Source organism: Pinus tabuliformis, chromosome 3_2 (genome assembly GCF_031772625.1).
Source record: "Pinus tabuliformis cultivar Carrire ecotype Pingquan chromosome 3_2, CPIR1, whole genome shotgun sequence".
NCBI classification, from domain to species: domain Eukaryota; kingdom Viridiplantae; phylum Streptophyta; class Pinopsida; order Pinales; family Pinaceae; genus Pinus; species Pinus tabuliformis.
The window spans coordinates 1,174,115,104-1,174,123,084 of record NC_142302.1 but is presented as its reverse complement, the minus strand read 5'-3'; the positions used below and the strand labels follow the sequence as shown (position 1 = coordinate 1,174,123,084).

Sequence of the window (7,981 nt, the reverse complement as noted above, 5' to 3'; positions counted from 1 at the left end):
ACAGTCAATAGCTAACGACACAGTTGATTATATTCCAAATATTGTGGATATCTCTGTCCCTGCAATTTGCATACACGGGTGGGACTACTGCAAATCGACAGCTATCTGAATTCCAAAGGAAACCCGTGCCACGCCGTGAGAAGGCTTTGCGTGCGGTACAAAATAAACATTCTGCAAACCCTAATCTAACCAACCAACCATTTTCACCTACTCCCCTCGAATATGAAAAGAATTTCCACCATTTAGTTGGACGAATGAACTTAAGTATTGGGAGGATACTACTACGTCCTGGATTGATCCACCTTCAGCTCCCTTCCGCTCCTCTACATGAATTTTACTTCGTCTAACTTGCATTTATTGCTGTAGATAGCATCCCTCTATAAACCCTAATCTAACCAACCAACCATTTTCACCTACTCCCCTCGAATATGAAAAGAATTTCCACCATTTAGTTGGACGAATGAACTTATAGTATTGGGAGGATACTACTACGTCCTGGATTGATCCACCTTCAGCTCCCTTCCGCTCCTCTACATGAATTTTACTTCGTCTAACTTGCATTTATTGCTGTAGATAGCATCCCTCTATATTACTAAAGTTAATATATAACTTTCTATTTTCTCGATTTTTTATCAAAATAATATCCCAATGACATCCCTCTATATCACTAAATGTCTAGGTTTCATTTCTAGACTCGTGGCGAAAATGGCAATCCTTGTTATGGAAACCTGGTAATGCCTTCTGCTTATTTACAAAAATTCAAGAAGTTTCGGAGTTTACTATCCTGTTAAGAAATGTAGAAGCTAATTGCTGTCAATATCAAACTCATGTCGAAGATTGTATCCTTTTGTGTTGCGTTTGTTCCAAGATTCCAAGAATATTACCCATTAAACGGCGTGGACTGTTGCGAGATGGAATATGGCGACAAAAGTTTGCCTCGCATGTTTGAAAGTCAGAAAGTTATGAATGTTCCTTTGATCGGCTGCACACATTATGTTATTCACGTTTAATGCCTCACGCTCGGTGGCCAGTACATTGTCAGCAAAAGATTTAAATACCAATTGAATTCTAGATCAGTATCCTCAGGGATAGAATTTAACGGGCATTGCCCGGATGATATGACCGTCAAATTCAGTCCATTTTTTCTCTAATAGTCTATCAATATATTTTCGTTTTAATGATTAAAAATGCGCATTCAAATTGTAAAAACCATCAAAATTTAGTTGGGGTTTTAGATTTGAAATTGCTACCTGTCTTTTGTATCAACAAATCAATTTTACTGATGTGACCCAGCCCACACGGGCCCGCACTTTACACCTAAGCTTGGCTTTAGACTTAGGTTCTGATTTTATGACGTCGCTAATTCGGTCTGTTGTCCGGTTGTATGTAGTGTGGCAATTGATATTTTACGTTGGTAATGGGAATGTTTTTAATGCAACATTTATTGCCCAGCTACAAGCCTCGAGCTTGGTTCCCTCCGTTCACTCTTTGCCAAAATGTTTTGGTGGTTTGATCATTTGCGACTCTTCCCTGCTTCTGTGCAGTGCGGTGAGGGTTTGTATGGTTCCTCCTCAAATGTACATGGCGGTCTCTGTTCCTTTTCCGGTTATAGTTGGAAACGCCTGCTGGTCTCCTGAGCTTGACAGTGTGGTTGTCTGTAGTTTTCTTCTGTGGCATGAACTTGTCTCGGTTCTGGAGATGTATGTGCACGAGCTCTTTCTTGGATGTAAGTCCCTCGGTTCCATTTAGTCGTTAATCTCTTGAATGTGATCTCCCATCTCTGTTTTCCCCTTATTGTTGTTCTCACTGCTTCTGTCCTCTGTTCGATTTACAAACTGGTTCTGTTGTTGGTGATTATGAACACACGTGATAGGGTAAACAACTTCGGCAACTGCGCACAGGTAATTACTCTTCTCCCTGATTTAATCCTCCCTTCGTCTGCTGTGGACTCTGACCAGAAATGCTCCTTCAATCATAGGCTTTGTCGACTTATCAGCGATTTTGTTCTACAATTCCTCGGTCCGGATTGCTCAGGTACGCTAAGACTTTCTCTTGTCCTCTATTCAACCTTTTACTTCTGGTTTCGCTGTAACAATGGCTAACAGAATCTTGTTTGCTTGTGCAGGTCTGTGGTTTGACCTGGGCGCAAGGACTCTTCGACAGTTCGGCCTTCCAGTGCAACAACCCCTTGTCCAGTAGGCTCTCGTGCCTGAGACCTGTCAGTTTACAGTTAGGGGTTTGGTTTGGTTCCTTAAAAGGTCTGTCTTTTACTGTCTGGTAGCCTCGTTTTGTTCGAAACATTGTCAATGGAGTGTAATTTGGTTCGGCTTCGACTTCTCGTTGAATTTACTGTTATATTTTGATAAAAGAACCAAATCTTGTTATGAAACCCTACCCTAGGGTTTGTTCTTCCTGGACGTTGGTACTTGTCTGTGTTTTAATTTCGTCACCTTCGTCACTCTGTTCCACTATAACTTTATTAGAGGTCTCGTTGTGATTGGCTATTCTCCTTACGCTCTCCAGTTTACATGTTCTCGTCCCATTGTGTTATACGAATTTATTATTGAATTGCTATTCGTTGGAAATGTCTGGAAATAGAACCTACAGTGGTTGATTTTGGTATGCTGGAACTATTTTAAATTACACAATAGATCAAAGAATATAACATCACATTAGAGAGATAGGCAATGAATCAGATGGATTGTTTATGCAAAAAAGATCTGTCTCCTCTTTCTTTATTTCTCTGTTCTAGAATTGTTGAACCTTGCTTTTTCTTACATTTCTGCTCTTATACATTTTGATTACAGTTAATTAAAATTGTCATGGATTTTAGTTAAACAGACAATGATATCGTTGATAACCACAGTTCGGTTGACATTACAGGATCTTATTTAGAGAGTTTTATCTTTTCTCTTCTAAATGGACAGATTAATTCTAAACTACTGTTTTATTATTGTTTAGACCTTAATACCCTAATTGCCCATTTAACCCTAACTTAACATAGCAACTTAAAAATAAAATAAACTAAAATCCTAACTCATGACCTCATAAATTAAATTAAAAAAAAACAATCGAGATAATCAACAACCTTCCAACCTGACAAAGACTTCACCCAGTCATGGCGAGCTAGATGCTCCTGCATCAGGCTCCCGGGGCAAAAAGAAATCATGGCTCCGGTCCATGAGCTTCTCGACTGAAGTTCCTGTCTGTTCAGTTTGCCTGGCATCAAGCCATGAACTGTCCTCAATAGGACGGTTCTTCCACTTGACCAGGTACTACATATATTCCTTCTGTCGAGTTCGTTTAACCACCTGAGTGTCGAGAATGCTTTCAATCTTGGGAGGTTGAATTTAAGGCATCTGACTTTTCCAAGCTTCTCTGTCTTCCTGGGTACTCTGTGTGGGTTGCTTGGTTCCATCTTCTTCCTTCTCCGCTGGGTCAGCCATGTAAGGGAACAGGTCTGCTGCATTAAAGATAGGTGAAATGCCTATTTCAGGTGGCAACTGTATCTCGTAGGCATTCGTTGACAACTTCTGAAGGACTTTGCAAGATCCTATATTTTTATACTTCAGTTTGTTGTACGTACCTTTAGGGAAGCGTTCCTTGCGTAAATGTGCGAGGACTTCGTCCCCCATGTCAAACTATACTTCCCTTCTCTTCAAATCTACGTGCTGTTTGTACCTTAAGCTGCTGTCCTGTAATTTCATTTTCACCTGTTCATGCAAATCTCTCACTAAAGGGTTCTAGCATGCCTCATAGGCTTCTTTGAAATCTGTGTTTGTCTGGTATAGGTCCTGTAAGTGCTCAAAACCCAGAACTTGCACAATGCTTTCCTGCAGAAGTAAAGCTTTCCTACTTAGCGCATCCGCTACCTTGTTTGCTTGCCCACTGATATGCTTCAATACGAAGTTGAAACTCTGCAAATACTCCACCCATTTGGCGTGTTTGTGGTTTAGCTTATGCTTCTGCATTACATACTGTAGTGCAGTATTATCCGAAAACAACACAAATTCATTTCCTAGCAGATAATGCCTCCAGTGCTTTAGTTCCTGTATGACCGCATAAAACTCCTTATCATATGATGAGTATTTCTGTCGACTCTCATTCAGCTTCTCACTGAAGAATGCTACAGGCTTATCCTCCTGACTAAGTACAGCTCTAATAATTGTTGTCCCACTGGCATCACAGCGAACCTGAAATAACTTCTTGAAATCGGGTAATCTCAGGATCAACCTCTCAGTAATCTTTTTCTTCAACAACTGGAAACTTCTCTTTGCTACCTCTGTCCATTGAAAAGGTTAGCTGGCCTTTTTGATGGTGTCTAGCATTGGCGCACAAATTTCGCTGAAATTCTTTATGAATTTCCTGTAAAAACTTGCTAATCCGTGACAGCTACGTGCCTCAAATAAATTTTTCGGAGATGGCGAATTTACTATTGCTGCCACCTTTTCCAGATCCATCTTTAGTTCATTCTCTGCTATTACAAACCCCAAATAAATCAATTCCTTCTATAGGAATGTACATTTCTTCAAATTTATTAGCAGTTTTTTCTATTGTAATTTCTCTAGCACCTTACACACATGTTGAAGGTGTTCTTCTCTTGTCCTGCTGAAAATAAGGATGTCATCCAAGTATACTATCACGAACTTCCCAATATACTCCTTCAACATCTCATTCATTAACCTCATGAACGTACTAGGCGCATTGCTCAGCCCAAATGGCATGACTAGCCATTCGTACAACCCCTAATTCATCTTAAAGGTTGTCTTCCATTCGTCCCCCTCTCGTATTAGAATCTGATGTTACTTGCTTTTCAAGTCTATCTTCGAGAAATACGCTGCTCCGCTTAAACAATCCATCATATCATCCATCCGCGGCAGTGGGAACCTGTACTAGATGGTGATCTTATTGATGGCCCTTGAGTCGGTGCACATCCGCCATTCTCCTCCCTTCTTGGGAGCGAGGACCGTTAGAACAGCACAAGGGCTTAAGCTTTCCCTTATCAATCCCTTGTCCAATAGCTCTTGCACCTACTTCCTAATTTCTTCAATGTCCTTGGGACTCATTCGGTATGCTACTTTTCTCGGCAAGCTGGCTCTGGGTATGAAGTCAATATGATGACTTATGCTCTGCTTGGGGGGTAACTTGTTTGGTAAGTCATCAACAACTATGTCTGCAAACTCCTCCAAAATTTGTTGGATCTTCGTAGGTAAATCTAATATCTCTATATGCAACAATACTGTCCTTGCTTTATTTACAACTGCATAACCTATCTCACTGTCCTCAACCTGCTTTAAAAACTGTTTTTCGCTGACCAACAATGTTCTTGGTTCACTAGTCTTTGTTGTCCCTTCTTGTTTGATGGGTACAAGCGTATGCTTGATTCCATCCTTCTGAAACTTATAACAGTTCGTCAATCCATTGTGGACCACTTTTCTATCATATTGCCAAGGCCTACCCAGTAGTATGTGGCATATATCCATTGGCATGATGTCAGAAACAACTTTGTCCTTATATCTGCCTATCTGAAACTCGACCTCACTCTGTTCATCCACCAGTAACTGATGGCCTTTTTGCAGCCATGAAACTCTGTAAGGGTTAGGATGCTTCGAGTGTTTCAACTCCAATTTTTCCACCATCTCTGTGGACACTGAATTGTCAGTACTACCATTGTCAATAATTAGCTTACAGCACTTACGTCGTGACTTACAAATTGTCCTGAACAAAGCCTTCTGTTGCGTCTGTTCGGTGACCTCCTTGACTGGTTTTAACAACACCTTGTGCAGCACCAAAGCTTTTCCTATCTCTGGAACATTCTCTGCTTCTTGAGGAGGTACTGCTACTTCCTCTAGTTATGCCACATACGCACCCTGCTCTCCAGTTGGATCTGCTTTTGGACATTCAAATGAGCGGTGCCCCCATTTATGACACCTATAACACTGATAACCAGCCCCTCTACCTTGGCCATTTCCCCTGCCTCGCTGGGATGACCTACCACCTCTTGTGCTGTCACCTCTATCTACTGATCCGGAAGCTTTAGAACTGCTGGCCTCTTCATTGCTATTAGTAGTTCAGCCCCTGCCATAGGAATGGCCTTTCCCTCTGCTAGCTCCTCGTCCTCTCCAGGCATTCTACCTTTTGATAATTTTCTCCTCAGCCTTCATCACACTCTGATACGCTTCCTCAGTGTTGTTGGGAGATAAAATACTGATTTCATCCAAGATATCTAACCTTAGCCCATTAACATACCTAGATGTTCTTTCTGTTGTATCCTCTGTGTATCCTTCTCGCAAATTCAGTCGATAGAACTCCTTCGTGTACTCCCTTACCGTCAATCCTTTCTATCTCAGATTCTGCACCTGCATGTGCAATGCAATCTGATAGTCCCTCAGCAGAAATCTGCCCTTGAACTTGGCCACCATTCTTGACTAGGTTTTAATCGGCGCCTTGTTCAATCTTTTCCTCCCATTCTAAAGACTATCCCACCATAGGGTTGCGTGTCCCTTAAATTTTGTCGCAACGAATTTAACTTTTTGGTCTTCGCTGACTTCCTCGCACTCGAAATACTTATCCATCTCACTAATCTAATCTAATAAAACTTTGATAAACAGGCTGCTGTCACACGTCGAGAGTTCTGGCTTGGGTTTATTTCTTGCTACTAAAACAGATCTCAGCAATCTCACTTCTGTGGTTTCACCTTCTGGTCCATCTGCCACTACTTCAACTTCCTCTTCACTGTCATCACCTATTTTTGGATCTTTTCATCTACCTGCCTATACTGCCTCCAAACGGGCAGCAAGAATTCTGATCTCCTCTCTCAACCCTTCCACTACCAATCTTCGAGCACCTCTGCCATGACTTTGCCTTCCTCTCTCCATTTCTCCTACTAACATAAAAAGCTACTCTGATACCACTGTTATGTGACCCAGCCCACACGGGCCCGAACTTTACACTTAAGCTTGGCTTTACACTTGGATTCTTATTTTATGACGTGGCAGATTCGGTCTGTTGTCGCTGGTGGTTGTATGTAGTGTGGCAATTGATATTTTACGTTGGTAATGGGAATTTTTTTAGTGCAACATTTATTGCCCAGCTACAAGCCTCGGGCTTGGTTCCCTCCATTCACTCTTTGCCAAAATGTTTCGGTGGTCTGGTCATTCACAACTCTTCCCTGCTTCTGTGCAATATGGTGAGGGTTTGTATGGTTCCTCCTCAAATGTACATGGCAATCTCTGTTCCTTTTCTGGTTATGGTTGGAAACGCCTGCTAGTCTCCTAAGCTTGACAGTGTGGTTGTCTGTAGTTTTCTTCTATGGCAAGAACATGTCTGGGTTCTGGAGATGTATGTGCATGAGCTCTTTCTCAGATGTAAGTCCCTCGGTTCCGTTCAGTTGTTAATCTCTTGAATGTGGTCTCCCATCTCTGTTTTCCCCTTGCTATTGTTCTCACTGCTTCTGGCCTCTGTTCGACTTACAAACTGGTTCTGTTGTTGGTGATTATGAACGCAGGTGACAAGGTAAACAACTTCGGCAACTGCGCATAGGTAATTACTCTTCTCCCTAATTTAATCCTCCCTTTGTCTGGTGTGGACTCTGACCAGAAATGCTCCTTCAATCACAGGCTTTGTCGACTTATCAGTGATTTTGTTCTACAATTCCTTGGTCCGGATTGCTCAGGTACGCTAAGACTTTCTCTTGTCCTCTATTCAACCTTTTACTTTTGGTTTCGCTGTAACAATGGCTAATGGAATCTTTTTTGCTTGTGTAGGTCTGTGGTTTGACTTGGGCGCAAGGACTCTTCGACAATTCAGCCTTCCAATGCAAAAATCCCTTGTACGGTAGGCTCTGGTGCCTAAGACCCGTCAGTTTACAGTTAGGGGTTTGGTTTGGTTCCTTGAAAGGTTTGTCTTTTACTGTCTGGTAGCCTCGTTTTGTTCAAAATGCTGTCAATGGAATGTAATTTGTTCTGGCTTCGACTTCTGG

The 7,981-nt window shown here is 41.7% G+C and overlaps 1 long non-coding RNA gene across 1 annotated transcript; it reads left to right on the top strand.

Annotated features, from left to right (window-relative positions):
• The first annotated feature begins 1,504 nt into the window (after positions 1–1,504).
• LOC149184905 (uncharacterized) lies at positions 1,505–2,523 on the top strand. Its single transcript, XR_016257806.1, has 2 exons — positions 1,505–2,034; positions 2,126–2,523. It is a non-coding gene; the product is annotated as an uncharacterized LOC149184905 (long non-coding RNA).
• The last annotated feature ends 5,458 nt before the right edge of the window (positions 2,524–7,981 follow it).